The sequence below is a fragment of the Phodopus roborovskii genome, unplaced genomic scaffold, assembly GCF_943737965.1.
Source record: "Phodopus roborovskii unplaced genomic scaffold, PHOROB, whole genome shotgun sequence".
In the NCBI taxonomy this organism is placed as follows: domain Eukaryota; kingdom Metazoa; phylum Chordata; class Mammalia; order Rodentia; family Cricetidae; genus Phodopus; species Phodopus roborovskii.
Window position 1 is genome coordinate 1,262,810 of NW_026125295.1, and position 24,956 is coordinate 1,287,765.

The following is a 24,956-nucleotide window of genomic DNA, read 5'->3' on the forward strand; positions in this document are numbered from 1 at the left end:
GTGCATGTGTGTGCGTGTGTGTGTGTGTGTGTGTATGCTCCGTGTGTGTGCATGTGCCTGTGTGTGTGTGTGTGTATGTGTGTGTTTAAACCATGTTGGCCTTCCAAGGCTCTAAGATTCTCTGTGTTCTGCTCATTAATTGGAGAGTAAAGGATGTGGTAATGAATATAATGAATTTTGAAAGCTTTTCTGTTTGTAACATATTTTAAAAAGAAAAGAAAGGAAAGATGGAGGAAATGTTACCAAACAACAACAAAAACACTGAATATTTCTGATAATAGAAACTGCCAAAATCCAGAGAAAATGAGAAGGATCTGTGGGTGACAATGTTTTGAGAAGTTCAAGTTGTTTTCCTAATAGTGTCCAGGCAGAAAGTCACTTACACTTATGCATATTTACACTCATATACAGGAGCACACACATAAACACACAAGCTCACTTCCACAGGCATACTTACATACTCATTCATATTCACAATTTCATATAGGCACACACACATTCATTCACACCCACACACATATTAATTCACACAAATAAACACAAACTTACACCCCCACACACATACACATATTTGCAAGACACACCCATACTCACTGATGCACAAAATCACACACACGTTGACACATGCTCACACAAACTCACACAGACCCACACACTCACATTCAGTTGTGTACTCATTCTCTCAAATATACACACCCTCAAATCAAACACATATACAGAATCAAAAAAACATACTGACACACACATGCACCATGTCATGAAAATGATTATTTACTGTCTACAATGGCAAACCAAACTGTGAGCAGAAGAAATTTACACAATACTAATTAGTAGCAAAAGGAAAGATAACTTTTGAAAGAAGAGAATGTGTGTGCAAGCGGATTCTTGCAATATGCCACAGAGGAAAAAAATAACCATCCATTGTTATCCAGGAGTCCAGCCAATGTGCTATTCTTATTTCTGTCTTGGTAGTGTTACCTGGACAAGGCTAGATGCCCATAGGCTGCAACCGTTCGTAGGCTGTAACACAAAGGTGTCACAGATGTAGAATGGGGATGTAGATGGGGAAGAATGACAATAAGAGAAAGCATACTTAAATTCGTGTTTTACCCCTTGTTTCTTATGCCTGAGACCAAACAAATACCAGGAGTAATCTTCCAAATAGAACAAGCCTGAGTGGAAAGAAAGTGTCTTCAATGAAACCTCACATTCTCACAAGGAAAGGGGAAATTAGCATACGGAAGTATAATGTGGAAATTAATATTCCATGATCACTTACTCTGTGTACTTCAAGAAATGCATAGACACATGCAGGGTTATTTGCTTTTTTTATTGAGGCAACTGGTATTAAAATAAAAATAGAATTAATAATTTATAAGCCAATGGAGAAAGAGTAATAAGCAACAGGGAAAATGATGGAATTTTAAAAGCAAAGAGGTAGGGGAATGAAAAATCCCAATGTATAACAACAAAAGCAAAAACAAAGCACATGGAGCTACCATATTGTTAAAAGCTTCTTCCCAGCAAAGGAAATTATTTAAAAAAGAAAGCAATGAAAAGATAGTCTATGTATGGGGACAAAGTATTTGCCAACCCTATATCTAATAAAATATTAATATGCATATTACATAAAGAACTCATGCAAAGTAATAGAATTTAAAAATAAAGAAGTAAAGAAATAAAAGGGAAATGTAAGAGAGAGAGAGAGAGAGAGAGAGAGAGAGAGAGGGAGGGAGAGAGAGAGAGAGAGAGAGAGAGAAGAATAAGAAGGAGAAGGAGGAGGAGGAGAAGAAGAAGTCCAAATAAGCCAGTTTCAAAGGGGCAAAAATTCTAAATAGCCATCTTCAAAGAAGACATTAAAATGCCCAAATCAGTAGCTGGGGGTAGAACACTGGCCTAGGACACCCAAACTCTGCTGTTGAATCTCCCGCCACACAAAAATAAATAACAGCATAAGCAACAAAAGCTTAACAGATACACGAGACAGTGACCAATGTCACTAATTATTGGGGAAGTATAAATCAAAATACCAATACCTGGTAATTAGTTACTCTTCTGTTGCTATGAGAAAACCATACCCAGACAACTTATGAAAGGAAGGGTTCATTGGGGGCTTACAGTTACCTACCGAGGGAGGGAAAGAGGCCATGGTCTTCATTGTGGGCAGCCTGGCAGTAGGCAGGTAGGCAGGCATGTTGTGGAGCAGCATCTGAGAACTGACAAGCAGGAGGCAGAGAGCACACTGGGCATTATACCCACCTTTTGAAACTTCAAAAGTCTGCTGCCAGTGACACACCTCCTCCAGCAAGGCCAACTAGAGACTGAGCACCTACAGGAGCCATTCTCTTTCAAACCACCCACACCTGGTAAAATGGTTACTAACTAAAGAAAAAGATAGTGTTTGCATCGCTGCTGCTAGAAGAAGAAATTGCCTAACAACTGTGACAGATAGGGTGGGAGCTCTTAAGCTAATGGAAGAACTAACAACATAATTAATACTGTGCTTACATTCATTCCCATGCACACACAACAGCCCAAACAGAATCAACCAAATTGTCCATCAGTGAAAAACAAAATAAACAAACAAAAACCAACCTGTCCATCAATTAAAAAAGAATGATAGAGGAATTGACAGACTGATAAGCACAGACGCACTGAAATATTCAACCTTACAAAAGAAGTTCCTGCCATCTGAAACATTCTGGACAAATCCAGAGGGCATTATGTTAGTGAAATAAGAAAGACGCAGAAAGAAAATTATGTGACTTCATACATCCTATTAGTCATCTTTCTGTCGCTTTGATAAAACGCAACTTTGACCAAATGTAACTTACTGGAAGGGTAGAGTCTATCATGGCAGGAGAGGCATGGGAAGGCAGGAGGAGCAGGGAGCTGGCTGGTAATATCATAGCTACACAGGAAGAAAGGAGAAGAGAGGAGGGGAGGGGGAAGGAGAGAGTAGGGGAGGGGAAGAGAAGGGAGGGCAAGGGCCTGGAGAGGAGAGGGAAGGAGAGTTTCCGGAACAGAGGAGAAGGGAAGAGAGGAGAGGAAAGGAGAGAGATGGGCTGCTGCAATAAGCCTCCTGCAGCAAGGGTCACCTTCTAAAGGCTCCTTAACCTTCCCAAACAGTGCCATCCTCTAGACCAAGTGTGCAGAAACATGAAGACCTGGAGCCATCATTCAGACCACCACAAATGTGGAATCTAAAAGATCTGAACACACAAGTTAACACAACTGTTAGCAGGGTTGTTGAGGTGAATTTAAGAGGAGGCTGGCTATGAAAATTCGTAGACCAGAAAGCCCAAAGTTATAATTATTAGAACTAAATAACTAAAGGGAAGGGAAGTTCTGAAGCAAATTAGTGAGTAATTTTCCAATAAGTAGATTTTAGGTCTTATTACCAAGAAGGAAGGGGGAAGAAAGAGGTTCTGGGTATGCTAACTCACTTAACTAGGCTAATTAACTGTGTTTATAGAGATAAGCTTATAAAATATTATATCCTTCCAATATGTATGTATGTACATATGATAAACCATGCCTATTGATTACTAGAATATTTAAATGTAAGGATAGCTTCAGTTTTAAACAAAAAACTATCAAAATTGATTTAAAAATAAAATACTAATATCTTCCAAAATATAAAAGATTTGAGGCTGGGGATTTGACTCTGTGAGTGTACAAGTCTGAGAACCTGTGCTTGAATTCCCAGACACATGTAAAGTCAGGTTTGGTTCAACCTATCTGCAACTTCAGCACTCCTATGCGGGAATGTGTGTGGGGCTACAAACAGATGAACCCGTGGAAGCTCCTGAGCCAGCTGGGTAGATGTTCCCAGTGACAGACAACCAGAAAGAGACCCTGTGTGAAAACAAGGTGGAAAGCAAGGGCCAACACCCATGGTTCTCCTGTGACTTCCACATATGAAATGTTAAAAAAAAAAAAAAGATGTTCCTAGAGTAATAAGATGTAGAAAATGTTTAAACATGATAAACAGATGAAGAATATGAGCTAAACAAATAGCAGACAGAATTTTATTTCTTTTTCTCACTCAGGTCCTGACTGAAGATGGAAATTCTTAGAGCAAAGTAAAGCCAGGATAGTGGATTAATGTTTTACATATGAACAGGCCCTTTGATATGAGTTGGTGCCAGGATTCAAAGGTATGAAGTTCCAGAAACCCAGAGGCTGGATAAACCAAGGCCCACATTCTCCATAGTAATCTTCCTCCCAAGAATCAGCACCTTCTTGGCCAAGAGTAAAAGACAAGGACTGAGGGGCAAGAGTAGGGATGGGTTTACAAGTGGGCTAGGGGTGGGCTGTTGCTAAGAGTCAGAGAAGCTAAAAGACCCTCCAGCATCTCCACATGACTCTGAAGCAAAATTACATCATGAGTCTGGCCATGGAACCTGAGAGTTCAGTGCTCCATCCAAAGGGACATGTGTGGTCAGCTGCTAATACTTTACCCTCGGCAGTGTTAAGTTAGAATGTGTTCAGGCCACAGCTAACTCTCAGAGCCAGACTGTAGCAGCTTCAGCAGACTGGAAGGAACAGAAATGAAGTTCGGGGGAAGTGGCTCGCATGAACTGGCCGGTTTTGACGAAGTATTCCCAGGGCATTAAGTGTGATTGAGTCAAGGTGGAGTCTCATTAATGCTGTTTCTTTGATCTGACACAAGCAATGCCCTTGTTCTGGTTGCCTTCAGCAGACAGGAGGAATGCCCGGGTGCTGTTCAGAGCCTCTGTGACTGCTTATTTCAAATCAACACTCCAAGAAATAAATCTGGCATATGCTGACACCAATCATATTCCTCTCCTCATGATGAATGTGAGATTTCCATACATCAACAATTATGATTTAGGAACACAGATTTGAGTTGCCCCCAAATGGCATGATCCACCATGCGACCAATTATTTTTGAATAAATTGTAGAATAGGAGGACATTATGAGCTAAGACATTTGCCTTGTATACTGAGTAGGACATCACAGAGGTTGCTTACAGCAAAGCCAGCCATGTCTGCTCTAGTTTTTGCAGTTCTAGTGGCCTGTTACGTTAATACATCCCAAAGATTTTATTTGACCAGACAGTTGGAATGTTAGGTCAGATAGAGGGGTTAGCAAGGAATAGCTGTTAAGATAGACCAAGAAGATTTTAGAACAGCAATATCCTAACTTCCCACTGTACAAAGCTCTAATTAGCCAGTCAGCCTCCTAGAATGAGAATGTTCTGGATCCTAAATTGAAATATATATTTTTTTCTAAATATAAAATTTAGTTCATAATTTTCAAAAGATTTCATCTGACACTAAAATTAAAATATCAGTTTTGAAACTCAGTTTTGTGGATACCAAGTGAAAAGTATAGTCTGCATAATGAAAGGGTATATAACCAAAGTTTTTTCAATGGTTAATGTAATTCCTTACAATTTATATAGTGTTGCTAATCATATTTAAAACCTTGTAACTATGGATTCCAATTAGAGAATAAGTTTGCTAATATTTCATGAAGTTTCAATTTCAACACGAACCCTGATACTTTTCCTGCTAGTTCATATGTAAGCAATGGGTTTCTTCAGAGCTACAACTTGCTTATATGCAACATGATATGAGAGAGAAAAGAAATTATTCTGCCAATTATGACTAATATTGGAATATTTGAATTATTCAACTCTTCACTTATTACTATAATTAAAATAATTGAATACTGAATAAACAAGTCTGTTTTGTTTAAAGAAAATATTGACTCGGCACTAGCAACACAATAGACCTGTAAGCCTCTGAGTTCACTCACCAACAGACAGCCTCCAATAATGTGACCTCACTGTCTCCTATCACTGTCAGCCATTCTAGAAACTGTTACTACCTCACAAAACTTGGGAAAGTATACTATCCAACACCAGTAAATATATATATATATATATATATATATATATATATATATATATATAGTGTTCTGCATTGTCTTATAGGAATTTGAACACATATAACTTTAAAATGTAGTACATGCATAGCAGAACAAAGCTGTGAACAAGGCATCCATCTCTTGTATGTGTGTGCATGGATGCATGTTCCCTTGCACATATGTGTGTGGAGACCATATACAACAAAAGATTGGGCCCTAATATTTCCATATCTCACCCGATACAACACTGCTTTCATGGCTCTCCAGACTCTAATCACTTAATTTCAACTTATGTATCAGTTTTCAATTTGTTTGTTATCGAGTCAGTAATGCTATGTCCTTATTAGTGATGTTTTAATTCCTATGGGCTTTATGCAATTATCAATTCAGATTAGTGAGTGAATCCATCACCTTAGCCTCCCATCATTTCATGTTCCTCTCTCTTAACTGTTGAGGTCTACACCATGCATTATGCATTATTTTAATTAAGCTCTCCCTAAACCACTTGCTACTCCTCCATTTTTAAGAAGGATCTTACTCTGTATTCCAGATTGTTGTTGAACTCAGGATCCTCCCATCTTCATCTGCCAAGGGATCTCTTACATTTGCACATCTCCAAGTTCAACGTCAACCCCCACCCTGAAACCCCTCTGGTTACTCTTAGGAAGATGGTCTTTCCAACAAATAATCAAAGGATTCAAAAAGGTTTTCACTTTTTGTAAAGTAGGATATGTTAGAACATTTTTTCTGTCTGAATCATTGTGACTAAAACTCACTATTTTCTTTGCTATGCCTATATTTTAAATTTCTTTTTCAGTTATTTTTAATAAAGACCAATCTACTTTTGAGAAAGTAATGTTCCTCATCCAAAACTTTCTAAGAGTCATTTGAAAATTTGCCTATCTACTTTTGATTTTAGGGAATGATATTTGTCAGGCTTTTTTCTTTGAGGAGGAGTTGCTGGAAAGATATATTTAATATGGACTTACTGAATATAAAGCTTAATGTTGTCTATCTTCTTTAACCATAACATTTTATTTCAGTTCTAATACAGAGAAAAAATGGCAACTTCTACTCATATTGTATTTATGACTTTTCTTTTAGTCTTTTAATTTTTATTTAAAATTAAAATTAAAAAATTTATTTAAATTAAATTTTGATTCATTTCTTGAATGTCTTCTCAATTTGGAACCATTCATTGTTTTTGCTTTAAGTTTATTAATTTAAGAATTTTACAGTTTTAGGTGTGGATGTGGATGTACATTTAAGTCTATGTGTATATGATGCCCACAAAAGCCAGCCCATGGTGACAGCTATCCTAGAGCTGCATTCCCAGGAGGTTATAGCCACCTCTAGGAACTTAACTCTGGTTCTCTACAAGAGGAGCCACCACTCTTAACTACTGAGCCATTTCTCAAGCCCTCTTTGCTTAAAATTTAAAAATTTGTTCATACTTGATTTTTTATCATAAAGTCAATATAATCATGAAATAATTTAAAACAGTGATTTGGTTTGATTAAAATTACAGTTTGATAAGTATCATGTCAAGTGATACTAAATATCACATTACCATGTTACATCAGAGAATAACAACAACAACAACAACAAAAAACCCATCTGAAATGAGTTACTTCATTGCTTCTGATTGTGGAGAAGCTTTTAGGTGAGAGCCTAGAAATAATGTATGCCTGTACCCTGCACATTGATGTCTGGCCTCAGTGTCTTTTTGACACTTTTGTTAATGTGAAATGTAGCCTCATGGAGACAACAGCATTATATTTAATGGAAATTTATTCTATATACGTTTAAATTAACATTAATTAAAGTCAAAACCAGCCGATTTTCAGCCACCCTGCTGATATTTTTTTATGTGCAGGAACCACAGATGCAAGGACCGTCATACTGGAGCACAGGAGGAGATGATTTCAAAGTATGTCTAACCTATCTCTAAGGCTTTCTTTATCCCTTCTTCCTAATTGAGTGTTCACAGTGCAGAGCTTTTAAACATGGTCACTAAAACATATAAAGGGATTGACAATAAATGGGACCTTCTCAAATGAGAAGCATCTGTAAGGCAAAGGACACAGTTGACAAGACTAAATGGCAGCCCACAGACTGGGAAAAGATCTTCACCAACCCTACATCTGACAGAGGGCTAATCTCCAAAATATACAAAGAACTCAAGAAACTAGTCAACACAACACCAAATAACCCTATTAAAAATGGGGTACAGAACTGAATAGAGAATTCTCAATAGAGTAAATTGAAAAGGCTGAAAGACACTTAAGTGCTCAACATCCTTAGCTATCAGGGAAATGCAAATCAAAACAGCTCTGAGATACCATCATACTCCTGTCAGAATGGCTAAAATTAGAAACACCAATGATAACTTATGCTGGAGAGGATGTGGAGAAAGGGGAACACTCCTCTACTGCTGGTGGTAGTGCAAACTTGTACATCCAATTTGGAGATCAGTATGGTGGTTCCTCAGGAAAATGGGAATCAGTCTACCACAGGACCCAGCAATCCCACTCTTAGGCATATACCCAAATGATCCACATCCATGCAACAAAGACATATATGTTCAACTATGTTTGTAGCAGCATTATTTGTAATAGCAAGAACCTGGAAGCAACCTAGGTGCCCCTCAACTGAAGAATGGATAAAGAAGATGTGACACATTTACACAATGGAATACTACTGGGCAGGAAATAAAAATGGAATCTTGAAATTCGTAGGCAAATGAATGGAACTTGAAGACACCATCCAAAAAGAAGAATATGATATGTACTAACTCATATATGGATTTTAGACATAGAGCAAAGGATCACTAGCCTGTAATTCATACCACCAGAGGAACTAGGATACAAGTAGGATTCAAAGAGATTCATACAAGGTCCCTCACAGGAGGGGAAAGGGACAAGATCTTCAGAGCAAATTGGCTGTGGGGTGGGGCATGAGTGGAGAGGGAGCTAGGAGAAAGAGAAGGGGAGGAGAGGAAAGCACATGGGACTAGGAAGTGTAGTGGGATATTCACTTTGTCTCCTTCTGTGGCACTGACCACGCCCATTGGGGGGTGGAGCCATGGGTGGAAGTGACTTGTGGAAGGAGGTCTGAGGAAGACCCGGGGAATACTCTCTTGCTGGCAGGTCACAGAGAGGAGAGCCTGCTAGTGTTCATCTGTCTAGGTTGTAAGTTATTTCTCCCTGAATAAACATCTATTCAGCCTATTTGTTTATCCTGATCCTTATTTAACTGCAATAAGGAAGATTGAGTCAGGGGAGGAATAGACGAGAGGAGAGAGAGAGAGAGAGAGAGAGAGAGAGAGAGAGAGAGAGAGAGAGAGAGAGAGAGAGAGAGTACATAGTCAATAAAAAATAAAGCAAATCATGCTTTTCTTCTGCTTGGAACTTCTTTCAAGGCTGGTTCATGGTAGAGGGGCCTACAATTCCCCCTCTCAGGAGGCTAAGGCAGGAGAATAGCTGTAAGTTCTTGGGAGCCTTATGATACTTTCTCTAACATGTTGGCTGTAGAATGAGACTTTGTCTCAAAAGAGAAACAAAGCAAAGCAAAAACAGACCACTCAAACAAAATAACATGTTTCAAGGGAAATGTTATCTGAATCAAATGAAATAAATGCTACTTATTGAAATATTGGCCTAAGTGACAGCCATGTCCAGTGGGAAATTAACAGCAGAAAAATGAGGACAAAGGAAGAAAGATATAAATCCAATAACCCAGGACTCTGGCTTACGAAAATAAGATCAATTTAAGCTTAAAGCAAGAAAAAAATAACAAATAGAAAAAAAAATCCCCATGAATCAGAAATGGAAAAAAGGCTAAAAAACAAAAGGTATGTTTTTAAGAAGACAACACCTACCAGTAAATCCTTGGCTGGGCAAAGAAAAAAAATTATGAATTGTCAAGATCAAAACTGATATTGATTCCATTAATATTAAAAACCAACAAAGTAACACACAAACCTATGGCCTTCATTATGACAAGTCACAGGAAAATAAACTCATTTCTTAGGAGTCATAAAATTCCAAAGTTCACTCAAAGTAATAGACAATCTGAATAAGCTGAAAAGACAATTAAAGACATTTAATAAACAATAAGCTATAAGAATACTCTAAGAGTAGCCTCATTAGTAGTTATAGTAGAGGGTGGGTCACTGGTAGAATACAACAAAGGGCTGGTCACTGGTAGAGTATAGCAGAGTGTAAGTCACTGGTAGAATGTAGCACTGGAAGATCATACCAAATACTTAGAGAATAGATACATACTTATTGTCACAAGTCATTTAATAACAAAAGCAATAATTATTGATTATTCTGAGACTAATACTGTTCTAATACATATCCAACATAAAGACATTGCATGAATATCAAGAATAAAATTATTAGCTATCATCAGCATAACAAATTCAATGATGCATAAACCATATATTTTGGATATATGAGATTTACTTGTATTCCAAGTATAGGATATTGAGCCACCATTTAAAAAGTATAGCCATGCAATTCACCATGAAGGTAAATTTAAAAAGAATTATTAATTAATGTAATAAGGGTGTGGCATGTTCTACCATATTTTGTTGATAGCAATCTCTCAGTAATTTAAGGAGATAAGTATTTCTACAATCTGATAAATAACTTATATCACAAATTACCAGCAATATCTCATTAGTTGTTGCCAAACAGGCATTGACTCTATAAGATTAAAAATATGCAAAAACTTCCTCTCTCACAGTTCTATACCACCTCTGACTACTAACCCTAACTAGGATCACAGGATGAGAAAATTAGATAGATAGATAGATAGATAGATAGATAGATAGATAGATAGATAGATGAATAAATAAAGAGCATAACATAACAGATATTTCCTTGTTTGTATTTACTTGATTTTTAATATAGACGATTCCATTTTACTTGTTATTTGATTTGTGTGTGCGTGTGCATGTGTGCGCATGCGTCTTGTGTGTGAGACATCACAGGTATGTGGAGGTCAGAGGACATTTTGAGGACTCAGTTATCTTTTAAACTGCAGAAAAACTTCTAGAGTGCACAGAGAGGCAGGTGAAGTCATAGAAGACAAATGGATATACAAAATTGCTTTCCTATGTACTAGTGAGGAGCAACTAGAATATAAAATGAACATCAACACTATTAAAATAACACTCCACAAAATTAAACACTTAGATTAAAGTCTAGCAAAAGATGTGTAGATTCTACATGCTGATAATTATACAACTTATGAACTACATCAAAGACCTAATTCATTGAAGACTGAAAGATTTAATGCTGCTAAGATGTCAATTCTTTGACTTTGATCTTTAAATCCTTACAGTCCCTCTCAAAATACCATCAAGACGTTTGTATACATGACACGCTGATTTTACAGTTAATAAGTCAAAAGATCTGGGATAATAAACACGAGGTAGATTCTTTCCTACTTGCAATAAAGTTATTAACTGTGAATTCATTTAAATTGAAATATATTTAAGCAAGAAAATAAATGCATTTACAATATCCAACCTGGGCATCCAAGCTTAGGAACACAACACAAGGCAGTGTGTTCATGCTTCCGGGGCTTTCTGGGAATTGCAGTTTACTGCTGCTTCCATGTGGTCACAAGTATTTTTCATGCAATTACAAGGACTAGGAAAGATCAAAATTTAAGATGTAGCACCGGGCTATTAAATTCATATCACTTTTGTACCATTATGAAGTAGAGAGAGAAAATGTCATAAACAGAACCATTGTGAGTCGGTGGACAGTTGTGTTGAAACAAAAGAATGAATTGCAGAAGAACCTATCACCTGACATCAAGACTTACTATAAAAGCCATAATGAGCAGCTGGAATGGAGCGGGCTGTAGACTGAGTGCACAGATAGTGGGAGAGAATACAGAGCCCAGAAATAGATCCATCCAGAAATAGCCAACTAATCTTTGACAAAAGAAGAAAGGCAAATCACTGGAGACAGTGCTGTCTTTTCAGTAAGTATTGTTCGAACAATGGGATGTGCGTTTACCACAGAAAAATCTAGACACGGACCTTACACCTTTCACAGAAAAAATGCAAGGAGATCATATATACCTACGTCTAAAAGAGCAAAACTACAAAGATAGCAGACAGCACAGGAAGAAATCTAGGTGACCTTGAGTCTGGTAAATCCCAGAACAAGAAGCAGAAAAGAGAAACCTGTGCCAAACTTGAGAGTTTTCTGGAAAAGACAGTCATGAGATGAAAGGACAGGCCTCAGACAGAATCTAATTTCACCATTTTTTTTTTTTTTTTGGTTATTGTTCTATATTAGATACAGCCATTTATTTTAGTAACAGATTTTTGAAAACTGTTTTAAAAATGTATCATTTGGTAGCTTGACCAAGCACCGGATATATTCTTCTCCCTGACGTTATTCCAAGTCACACAGAGTAACAAAACTACATTTTGCTAACACATAAGCTCTTTAAATGTATTCTTTTTATATCATTGGATTCATAGATTCAATACAGTATTGATATTGAGTTCAAGTAATTCTACTTTCAGTGGAAATACACGGAAAGTATCTACCATTGTTTACCTGTAAGGAAAGGAAGGGAGCGAATGGAAAAACTTTAGCATTCAAAATGGGAAGGAGAGCAAAATTCAGCCCAGGAAACGACAAACAGGGAAGTGGAAATGACTATACACATGAGAAATAGGCCTGAAAACTTATTACAGCCACTTATTATATGATATAATTGGAATTTCAAGTGATGGATAAGATAATTAATTCAATAAATTGTGTTTGGATAAATTGTGGAGCTATGTTAGAGTCCTATCTAACATCATATTAAGTATAGATGTATTACTATGTAATTTCAGTGAAATAAATCTACACAAATATTAAAGCAGAGATATAATTTTAGCAGAAGTATAATTTTAGGTGGTTGAAGGAGTTTCATATTTTGACAGTGGGCTGAAAAACCATAATATAAAATACTGATAGATTTTTATTACCTAAAAAACTAATATATTTCTTTTAATATAAAATGACTTTGAACAAATTAAAATGCAAATGACAAAATGAAAAATAATTCAAATAAGGAGGGATCCATTTTCAAGAAGGAGATAATGCAACATAATCATGGATGTATTTTTTTTTTAAATAGGACTCCAACAGAAAAACGAAAAAATTGGTACAGCTAATTAACTATCAATCACTGTTAAACTCACAAGGATATTTCTCCTTTATAGTAATTTTAAAAGTTCAATTTTTGAAAAATCAATTCATCCCCTATTCAGTTCTTGCCTTGGTACAATTATGATTATTGATGGACAGCTATTGGCAGAGATGATGCAAAGTGTCCCACACTGGTTAGAATCACAGGTGTCTTTTCTGCACATGGCAATTGATGACACAGCATCCTTAAACATCCATGTGTCCTTTAAGTTGCAAAGTCCGATTCTAAACTTACTTCATTAAGTCATGAAGAAGAGTCCTCTTTGAAACACTCTTTAAAATAATGGGTATGAGAAAATACCTAAAGTGGTAGGCTCTGGGCCCAGGTAGCTACAAGGTCCTTGCGATGGATGTGTGAATGTAAAGATATACAGATAAAGGGGTTTAATGTGTGACTCATTGGGTCACACTGCAGCTTCTTTTTTATATTTTTTTAATCTTAAAGTTTATTTTGTTTTATTGGGGAGGTTGCAGGGTCAGAGGGTGAATGAGAGGAGATGGGAGATGAGTGGGATTGGAATGCATAACATGAAAGACACAAAGAATAATTTTTTTTTAAATAATAAAAAGAATGTAATGGGCTTGAAACACTGTGCTATAAAAATTCCCTTGCTGGTAAAGAGAAAGCCTTTGGATCATTGCGTGGCCACGTGAGAAAATGAAATGAAAAAATGAAGTTGCCTACGCACACATATACACAGAACATGAAAGGATCTACAGGCTAAATTGGGCTGGGGAGATGGCTCAGTGGGTAAGGGTACTTGCCACAAAACCTGAGTTCAGTCCCCGAGACCCACAGGTGGAAGGGAAGAACCCAGTCTCAAAAGTTGTCCTTGACCTGCTCACACATGTCCTCTGACCTGCTCACACATGTCATGACATGTCCTCTGACCTGCTCATATATGTCACCGCATGTGCACATGCACAGAGACACATTTGTTTAATTCAAAAAGAAATGACTAAAAAATATAACAAATTAATGTGTTCCTACCAATAATGGAATAGGCTTAGATATTTCTTTAATTTTTTTTTGTTGTTCTTTTCTGATATTGTTTTGGGGTCTTTATCTCCAAAATTGAATTAAGAATATAATTATCAGGTGTTTATAACCACAAACCAACACTCTTACAAATTACTTTCTTTCTTTTTTTTTTTTTTCCATTTTTTGAAACAAGTCTTCTCTGTGTAGCCCTGGCTGTCCTAGAACTTGCTCTCTAGACCTCAAACTTAAGGACTCACCTACCTCTGTCTCCCACATGCTGGCATTAATGGACAGAGACGGACAGATCTCACCAGAGCTACATGTCCTAACTAGTTCTGAGCATTCAATTCCGTGTTTATAAAGGTCTGTGGGAGCATCCATAGCTGGTAACCATCTTCCTGTGCCATGCTCAGAGCTGATTTAATTGGCTGGAAAGCTAGAGAATCATCACTAAATGCATTCACATTAAAAATCTCCAGAGTCACCAATGTTCAGAGGCCAGAGAAATTTACTACAGGCACCAAGGGTGCTTGCCATAGGTCCAGCAAACTGCAGTGACTCTGTGCATGAGGTCACTAAAAGAGAGCATCCACCTTCCTCTGGGGTGATATTGCCTCTCAATGTCTTACATGGTATCCATAATCTCTGGCTAGCACCTGGTGTGGGGGATTTTTTTGTTCTTTGTTTTAAACCAGCCTTCACAATGTGTGCCTGTAGTCTTTCGTGTGGATTTGAGTTCCTACTCTCATTTCTAATACATTGTGAGATCAATATAAATCACAAATACCGTTCTGGGAGAACAAAAATATGAATCTCAGCCTCAAATTGAGAGTTTTTCTGACAGTTTTCTCCTCTACCTACCCGAAAACTCTCGGGGCTCTGACTTGTCTTTGTTCTCTGAGTTTGTGATTCATCCTACTGGCCATCCGGGACAGGGTGAACTGAAGAGGAGAGAATGGCAAGTAATTGGAGCAGGGGTGGGTGTGGGGGGGGACAGAGCTGAAGGTGCATCATCTTATTATTTATGATTCAGCTGTGTGGTTGTGTGACACCGACTGACAGGCTTTCTAGTGAGTGACAGGAGGTGAAATAAAATCCCCAAGCCCCGCGACTGTTCCGGATGTGTCATCAACTGCAGAAAGCCAGAAGACAACAATTTGATTTAAAAAAAAAAAAAAAAGCATTAAAGTAACTCTACTGCAAGTGGCACATTCTCCCTGACCCACACTCCACTTCCTACACTGTTTCAGCATAGTGACAAATGTCCTAGTCCAATGTCAAATGACTATAGTCACCAAAATGCTAGCAGTGTTAGACTTATGCACACACAAGAACAACTGTAAAAGTTAGGAGAATAAAAGATAAGAACGGTGACATGAGAAAGTATATATTATTTGAATTATCTCAAAGTGAGGAACTCTTCTGGGTCAACATAAACGAGATTTTTTTCCTTTCTAAACAGGAAGAGCAAATCAGAGAGACTGACATATTAAAATAACATCATAAACACTATAAAAGTTGAATTTTAAAAAGCCGAACAAAGTCAGGAACGAAAACTAATAAAAGAATAAAAGCACAATGAAGATGAAGGTGATGTCAGAGGAAGGGTAAATGCTAGAAACAAATCTGTCCCTGCATCGGGGACATAGTGTCAAACTCAGAAGTTACACAAAATAAGATGAGAGAGTTGAAATAAAAAGGAGAGGAAAACTAGGCAATTGAGAAGAGTGTTGGTCCTAGAAACAAGAACTAGATAAGCAGAAAAGAAATCACACAGACATTCAGATTATCACAGTGTTTATATTCTGGGCATTTTTATGCCTAGATGTAAGAGGCACATCATGTCCTAATAGCAACTGGCATCAAATCTAAGTTTGTGGCTGAAAAGATGGATCAGTAGGGTAAAGGCATTTGTGCCAAGAATGAGGGCTTGAGTTTTATCCCTGGTGGTAGGACCTTCATGGTGGTAGGAGAGAAATGACTCCTGCAAGTTGGCTCCTGATAAAATTAACCTAACCTTCTAACATTGCCAAAGCTCTGTCTTAGGCCTGCCAGTTCATCTGTCTGTATGTTGACCCTGTTGTTTTGGTCCTGTGATCCACAGAGATTTGTTAGTATTCAGAAGGAACTATGGTAATAGCAGGAGAGATTAAAAAAAAAAAAAAAACAACTCTATGTGTATTCTTGTTCACAAAACACCGGGAAAAGGCTCCTGTTACTTTCACCTAGCACATACACTATAGCTAAAGACGCCTTGCCATTCCCTGGGAGTTTGCCTAAGCTTATGAGTTCTAATGGACCAGGAGTCTGTAGCACATGGAAGGAATGAGTGAACTCCATGTTCATTGGTAGTTATGACCCTCAAAGTGTTTTCTTTCCTTCCTACTTAGAGGAGTTCCTGGCTTCTGTCATCAAACCCATAGACTACTTCAGAGAGTAAGGTGTGTATTAATTCATTAAAAACACTAACAGTTCAGATAAAGCAATATCTTAGAAAATACACACTAAGAAATCAAGGGAAAAATCCAACTTTTAGCCTGAGGGCAGCTAAAGATTTGGAAGAGGCCCTGACAATGCACTAAAAAATACCATGAAAAATTCGAGATTAAGAAAACAGGAAAAACAAAAGGCATCTAAACAGGAAAAGAAATTCGGAACCATAGAAAAATAATTTGAAGAGAGAAAAAAAAAATAGAAATATTCACATGATTTTAATGATTTTTTTCCACAGACTACACTTGAACATATCATATTTGATAGATTTGTCTTATAAACTAGGCAAGAAAATTTAATATATCCACCCTATTTTTTAGAACTAAAACTTTTGCTTCATATTCACAAATGGCATGCTTAGTAATCTGAGAATTGTTGGGGCAGAAGGATCTTATTGGAAAGCTCATATGCAAATAGAAAAACATATTACCCTGTAAGATAATATTGATAACCAAGTAGCAGAAAAGTTTTGAAGGATACTGAATGTTAAGAAATGAAGACTGAAACCCTACTATCTCATCAAATCTAAAGGCCCATTTGAAACTCTCAAAGTGTACAGAATAAATAAAAGTACAAATATGGAAAACTCAGTTTAAGGAAGATTAATGACTAAGTAGTGGAGATGGCTTTATAAGGAGTAGAGCCCAGACATATGAAATGAATTTTCAATCCTAAAAACTTCAGGCAGAGTCTCACTATGCAGCTCCGACTGTCTGGAAACTCTCTATTTAAAGCAATCTGGCCTCATACTCAGAGACACCCCTGCCTTTGCCTCCCAAGTGCTAAAATTAAAGTCACAGCATTGAAAAAAAAGGTAATATTAACTTTACAACATTGTCTTATAAGGGTTAGGAATGGGAAACAACAAAAGCCAGGAGATGATTGACCGGAGGATGAAGTGAGGTAGGTAATGAGAGAAAATTCTGAAAAATTCTGAAGATCATCTTAAAAAACTAACATTCATCAAAAGTGAAAGATCAAGGTTTGGATGTCATACTGTTAATGTCATTAAAACATGCCATTTATTGGGTTTGGATGGTGATGACCAAAACATTATGAAAAATTCAAGGTTAAGAAAGTTTAGGGAGAACAAAGACAGTTTGAGCATGAAAAGAAATTGGGAACAATTTAAAAAACGATTTTCCCATCAGTTAACAGAATTGTGTCTAAAAGTGGTATGATGGGTCAAGGCTTAGTGTATTATAACCAACTAGCCTATCATGGAACCATAATCAGCCCTCAAATATTCATTAGGTCATAATGATATTTTAAAAATTACCCTCCTTGTTAACCAATATAATTTCTTGTCTATTCATTACATGGAGATTTTGAGACAAGGTTATGCTTTTCAATATCTTCAATATACTACTAAAGTAATATGTTAATGGTTACCATGTTGAAAACAATCGAGGATTGCTATCTTTATTGTTCTTGGTCCTGTATTTTACACATCAACAGGTGAACTGTTTCTTATACCTTGTTAGGGAAGGGCATCAGGGTAAAGGGGATTGAAGGATACAAAGAAGGCACCTGTATCATTTTCTGAAGTACATGAAAAAGATTAATTGTATTAAGGGTTCCATCTCCTGAAATATTTAACATGAGTTGGTCTCATTTCTTACTGCTCTGCTTGACTCAAAGATTAAATGCTTTAATCAGAACTCTATAGAAGACTGAAGATTATAAATGTAACTGTCATGGGGAACACAACTCAATAGAAGTAATATTTTGAGCTTCTGCTATTTAGTTACAGAATCGTATATGTTTAAGTAACCTGGGCAGACAAGAGGTAAGTAGTGTAACACCTAGTCAAAGTAGCTATTGCCACTCAGAAAAACCCTACAGATAGCAGAGACTATTTTAGAGGGAAAATAAGATTTAATGTGTAAGATGAGTTAAGGATTCAGTGACCTGGTCATTTTCTTCTTCAGCCAGTTGTACATTTAGCATCTAAGAACTTTTTGTGATTATTTGAGGACACAATATGACACATTATCCTTCAAGAAGGAGACTGAGACCAAAACTAGAATGTACTATGTACTGCAAAGCAGGTAGAGCTGTGGGGGGCATAATGGCCAAAGTGTAGACCATCGTCAGGCATATTACTTAAACGATATGTAGACACTGTTTCCATCAGTGCCTTTCTGAATTAAAGTCTACAATATGATTACAGGATTGACAAGTAAGTCCTATAAATGTAAAAGGATATTAGCTAACCTGTATTTTCCCTTTCAGTCTGAGGCTCTGTGGCTTCCTATTTGAACATCTTTCTTATTTGAGCAAGATTGGCAAATTGGTGAGATGTAGTAAGATGATGCCTCTCCACATTCCTTTACAAGTAAGCCTTAGGCACAATATCAAATCTCCATGACCTGCTGGTTCTGCTTGTAAATTTTAATCTTGAGAGGTTGGTCCAAGGGTGCTGGACAGTCAACAGTTTTAACAGCCATGGTATGTATGAAAGCAGATTAGTCAGCCTATGGGCTCATGTCTAGGGGGATGTCATCCATGGCTGAGGTATAGTCATGGAATGTTTACTCTAAGCTCCACTGTGATCCAGCTGAGGGTTATGATACATTCCTTTTACCTGTAAACAAAATGAAGACAGCATTTCCTTATTTAAATCAATCTTCATTTTTATATGGCTTGGGTACGCATATCAACTTGGAGCTCTTGGCATGTAATTCTACAAACTGAGATGTGTCTCTTTTCAATCCAGCTCTTCATAAGTGCTAGACAAGTACTCTACCACTCAGCTATACCCCAAGGAACACCACTTAATTATCTACTCCCACACAGAGTGTGTGTGTGTGTATGTGTGTGCTTGTGGAGTTCAGAAGTGCGTGTCAGAATCCCTGAAGCTGGAATCATTGGCTGTTGTAAACCCTGTGTGGGCGCTCAGAACACAACTTGGTTCATCTGCAAGAGGAATACAAGGTCTTAACTGCTGAGCTATATCTCTAGTACCTTGGTCATTGATTTTTATTTTTTGTCATTACATGCATGCACACTACTTACAGGAAAGAACCCTAATTGCAAATTATTTAGTACTATGAATTATCAAAAGTGAACACTATATCAGAGTACATATGACCAGAGCCTCAAACTTCCCTCCCATGAAACTGAATGACCACTGATATTTTAACCTGTGAGATCAAAATTCAAATTTGTACAATTCAAAACCTGAATTACATGGATGAGCTCAGAACATTTTCTTTAAGTATCTGTTTTTTTTTCCAGCAAGCATTGTGTTTGTATTTGTATTAATGTGCATAATTTCCAGTCACATATGGTCATTATTATATAGTTTTCTAAAAGAAGTTATACTATTCTCCATGAATGAACAACTCCATAACATTTAGTTTAATTTTATGCTGTTTTTAAATATTTTAAAAATATCCTTTTTTTCTAATGTGTGTGTACATAGTGTGCAAATATGAGTACATGTGTTTGTGAATTCCCACGGTCAATGCCAGGCATCTTCCTTCTTTGCTTTCCTGTCTTTATCTTTGAAGCAGGGTCTCTCACTCAATCTCAGAGTTGCCTGCCGTTATCTCCTGAGTTGGAATCATGAGTGAGCCACTCTGAGTTTCTGTACATCCTGGGGATCCAAACTTTGAGTCTCTTGCTTACCTGGGAGGTTTTAACTGATGAGCCATTTCCCAAGTCCTGTTTCATAGATATTTTGTGAATTTCTTTTATATGTGTGTGTTTGTTGAATGTAGATAAAGGTAGAATGGCTTAGTTGTTGGGCATAAAGGTAGTGATATTTAACAAAAATAGACACAAGTCTTCCTAAGGGGCTTAAGACATCTCTGTTCCCACTGCTGTTGAGCATTTTTCCTGTCTCATGTGATCTCAGACTTGAGGATGGCAGTGTCTAAATGATTGCCAATCTCTAAATGTCATTTAATGTGATCTCTCTACTGTCTGAAATGGAGGCCCTTTTGCATTATTTAACCACCATTTGGATTACTCTGCGGAATGGTTCTATTTTTTATTCTGGCCTGTTTTGTATTTTACTAGTTCTTTGCCTTTTAATTGTTGGCTTATGAGTTCTATATCCTGGGTGTGAGCTGTTTTTCATTTGCTATCATTGGTGTCCTTAGATGTTTCTTCACCCAGATCTGTTTTTTTGTATGTTACTCAGGCTAGCCTCAAAGTCTTATGTAGCACAGAATGATCTTGGATTTCTGATCCTCCTGTCCCCTCCTCCTGACTGCTGGGACTATAGTTATGCTTTGGGTGCTAGGAATGGAGATGCAGGATTGTGCTTGAGATGCAAGCAAGCTACTGACTGTGCTACACCGCCACTCCTCAACCAATTTTGACTGGAAAGACTGTTGTGCTGTGTAAACTCCCTGGCCATTCAAGCAGTTCAAACACATGTAGCCTTTGTTTTGGTCCATTTTGTTCTTGCTCCTCAATCTGTTTTCCTTTCCTCGCGTCTCCTTATAACTATTACTTTTCTATAAATTGTGTTTAAATTGTACTTGAAAGCAAAAATCCTCTTGACTTGTTCCTCTGCAATAGCAATTTAGATTCCCTTAGAATTTACATTTTCATTAAAACTATCTACCAGATGGTTACATGCTACCAAAGTAAATCTTCCAGTAATGTTTTGGTTGACATTTTACCCCCACCCTCAACTGCATTTGAAGTATACCCTTCAAGTACAAATACGTAAAAGTCATAAATGCAGAGCTGTTTGTATTTTCAAGAGGTACTAATTCATCTGACTGCCCTTATGAGACATAACGTTGTCAAAGAAAATATCTCATGACCCCTTTGTCACTGTGCTCTCCTCCAAAGACTACTACAATGAAGTACTTTACAAGTATTTCATTTTCAGCTTTACAGGGGAAATCATGGAGAATATAGCCTTTCTGACCCAGCACTGGATCTATAAGCTCCGTCTGGGTCTTGGCTCATCATCAGCACTTTGTTCTCAGCATCACAGTGATTTATTTCTATGTTCTATTTTTAAACATAGTGAAGGATGTCAGGCCATGAGGTACCACAGACAATGGTGCTGTAAATACCCTCACATGTCTGAAAAAAAAACACGACCCTATTTCCCTTGAGTATGGATCTAGGGCTATATGCTAGGCACCATGTTCAACCAGAACAGGATGTAAAAGTCAATCAATTATTTTTCCATTTAAGTGGCTCTGTGAACTCCAGGTTTGATGAGAGACCCTGTCTCAAAGGTAGAAGGTAGAGGATAATAGAGGAAGTCAACTATGAGTGTGTCTGCATAAACAAATGCATGAGCTTCTGAACCCATTTACACATGTGCACACATAACCACATACACTTAAAAGTATATTCTTAATGAAATTTGCCAGTGCTGGAGTGATATATTACTAGATTATCTCAATTTGTGTTCCTATCATTTAATAACTTCTTTTCAGGAATATGCATTAATATATTAGCTAGTGATTTAAATGTAAAGGTGAGGAGATTTATTTATTTATTTTTTTGAGACAGGGTTTCTTTGTGTAACCTTGGCTGTCCTGGAACTTGTGCTTTAGATCAGGATAGTCTCAAACTCACCTCTTCATCCCTGGGATGAAAGATGTGAGCCACCACCACCAGACCAGGAATGTTGTTTTAAAGGATGATTCAAGAAACTAATTTAGATTGTTAGAAAAAGATTCCCATGGAATCTTTGGGGGTTAGCACTTTTTGTTGTTGTTTTGCTTTGTTTTGTTTTGTTTTGTTCCTTGCATTTTAATCTATAATCTCCAGCTAGTATTGACTTTTTTATGTAATGTGTTTTTCCCTTTACATGGAATGCACAAAAAGTTTCCAAGAATTAATCTACCTTCTAAAATTGTTCATTTGTATCATACATCAACTGTATGTAGAGAGAATTTATATGGTTTTAGTTCTCAGTTCTATATTCTGTTTGATTTCCCTAGGTTTATTTTATCTTAATCTCAATAAAGCAGTGTATGATGAATTACTGTATTACTAACTTTTGCTCACTCACTATCTCTATCTAGATCTTATTTTGAAGATTCAGTTGATCTGTTGATCAACTGTAAATGGAGGGATGAGTCAGTCCTTTGTAGAGCGAGTGGCATTTTAGTTGCTTCTCTCATTTTATTAATCCTATTGGGAAAATATTGAAATTCTGAGAACCAATTTATTATAAGCACAGTTAACTTTTTAGTGTAGTAAAATTAAAAAGAATAAATTTTCTAAAATGAGCTGTACCATGTACTTTATGTGTCTCTGGGCTGAATTTTCTAATTTTTTAAATTAATAAATCATTCTCTCTCTGTCAGTGGGTGTGTTGATCTGTAGTTTCCCTTTCTGTGACTATCTGCTGAATGTGAGTGTGTCATGGGATTTGCTGACCATACACAATAAACTGATTTTTTTCTGTTCCCTGGAGCTCTTCTGAGTTGCTATGAACTGATGAAATATCCCCAGTGACATTTTGGGGACTAAAGTTGGCATTTTATTTCCATGGTTGGATGTCCCAAGAAACATTTCTTTTTAATATTTCATTAGATTTAATTATTCAAAGTTGGAGAGGATGTCCATGCCTAGGCGTATGTATGGAGATCCGAAGACAACTTTACTAGAGTTGGGTTCTTTCCTTCCGCCATGTGGATGCCAGAGGGATCCAACTCCCCAACCCAAAGAACAGTTTTTAGGTGGTTCATCAGGGAAATTCATTCTTATTTCAAGAGGCTGCTGATATTATCTGGGATACAGTGTCCAACATGGAGCCACACACATATACAGCCCATACGTGGGCACAGACTTGTACCCACACATACATACATGACACACATGTATTCTCTCTCTCTCTCTTACACACACACACACACACACACACACACACACACACACACACACACACACACTTATAAATCATGTGTACCACAAAATCAAATACAGGCAAAGACTGGAACAGCTAGTGAGAGACCTAGAGAAGAGTAACTATCCGTCTTAGTTTCCTTCCTTCTTTATCTCACCCTATTTTTTTTTTTTTTTTTTTGAGTCCAATTGCTTCAAGTGACAGCAGTCAGCAGATCTCCCAGATGTTTCCCCGAGCTGGGAGTCCCTAAGAAGCACCATTTCCGCATCTTGCTCCTGCCTTACTCTCATCACCCTGGAGGTTGACTTCACTGAAAAACTTTCTTCCCCTTTGATCAATGGTTTTGAGCAACATAGAACCTCAGAGCGAGCCCAGGAATCTTGACAGAGTGGGAACTATTGCGTATCCCATGGCAAGGGGAGTTCGCAGGTCCCAGGTCCAGAACGAGGGAGAAAGGAAGAGGCAATTTTGTTCTGCTTTGCTTTTTTGTTTTAGTGGAGGAGGGGACTTCAGAGTTTGCACTATTTGAAGTGTCTAGCTGTTCCTGGCAATTACTTTTATATCCATACAATTTAGGAAGAAGTAAATCCAAGCTCGTTGTCAAAGCTCTGCGAGGTTCTGCAGTGACAGCAGCATTCCTGGAACAGTCGCCATGGTACTGAAAACAAAATGGAGTTAATTCAAATTTCTAACCTTTATATTCTTTCCTTGAAGACCTGGATTCAGTCCTGAATTGATTACCACATCTGAAGCCCAGATCCAAGTTGGATGGGGACATTTAGAACCATGTCTGAAGCTGTCACAGTTAGATGAGGGCTGGTGAGGGCAAGCTTGAAGGGCTCTTACGGGTGCTCCCTTTTCTGTGTCTGTTTCTTTATTGTACTGTGTGGCAGAAGACGTGCCGGGTGGTTTGTCTCCACATCATGGGCCATTTGTGGAGATTAGTTTACCAATCAATCGTGTAGCAGGTAGTGATGGGTACCTGCTGTCCTGCTGTGGGTTAAGAACACTTTATGCATTCAAGGGCTGTCACAGCTTGTCACATAAAACAGTGATGCATATATATATGTATGTATGTATGTATGTATGTATGTATGTATGTTTTGGTTTGTTTAAGGATATTTTCTTCTTACTTTAAATATAAGTAAGTCTGAGGATGGCTACCAAAAATTTAATCTCACATTCTTAAAATAATATCATCCATCATCATGAAATAATAAAAATAGTTAAAATAGAAATTTTAACTATCATTAAAAAAATTGTCCTTAAAACTATACAACGGAGTATATTGAACAAAATTTCCCATTTTAGTGGCTTCAACGTGTATATGTAATATCCATATTGCTATATACTTGCTATATTTTATGTTACATAATTATGATATATATATATATGTATGTATGTATATATATACGCACACACACACATCTGCTCTAGCATGTTTCTTTCTTACAGTGATAAAACATGGATCAAAAGCAACTTGGGAAAAAGGGGAGGTAATTTAATTCATAGGTT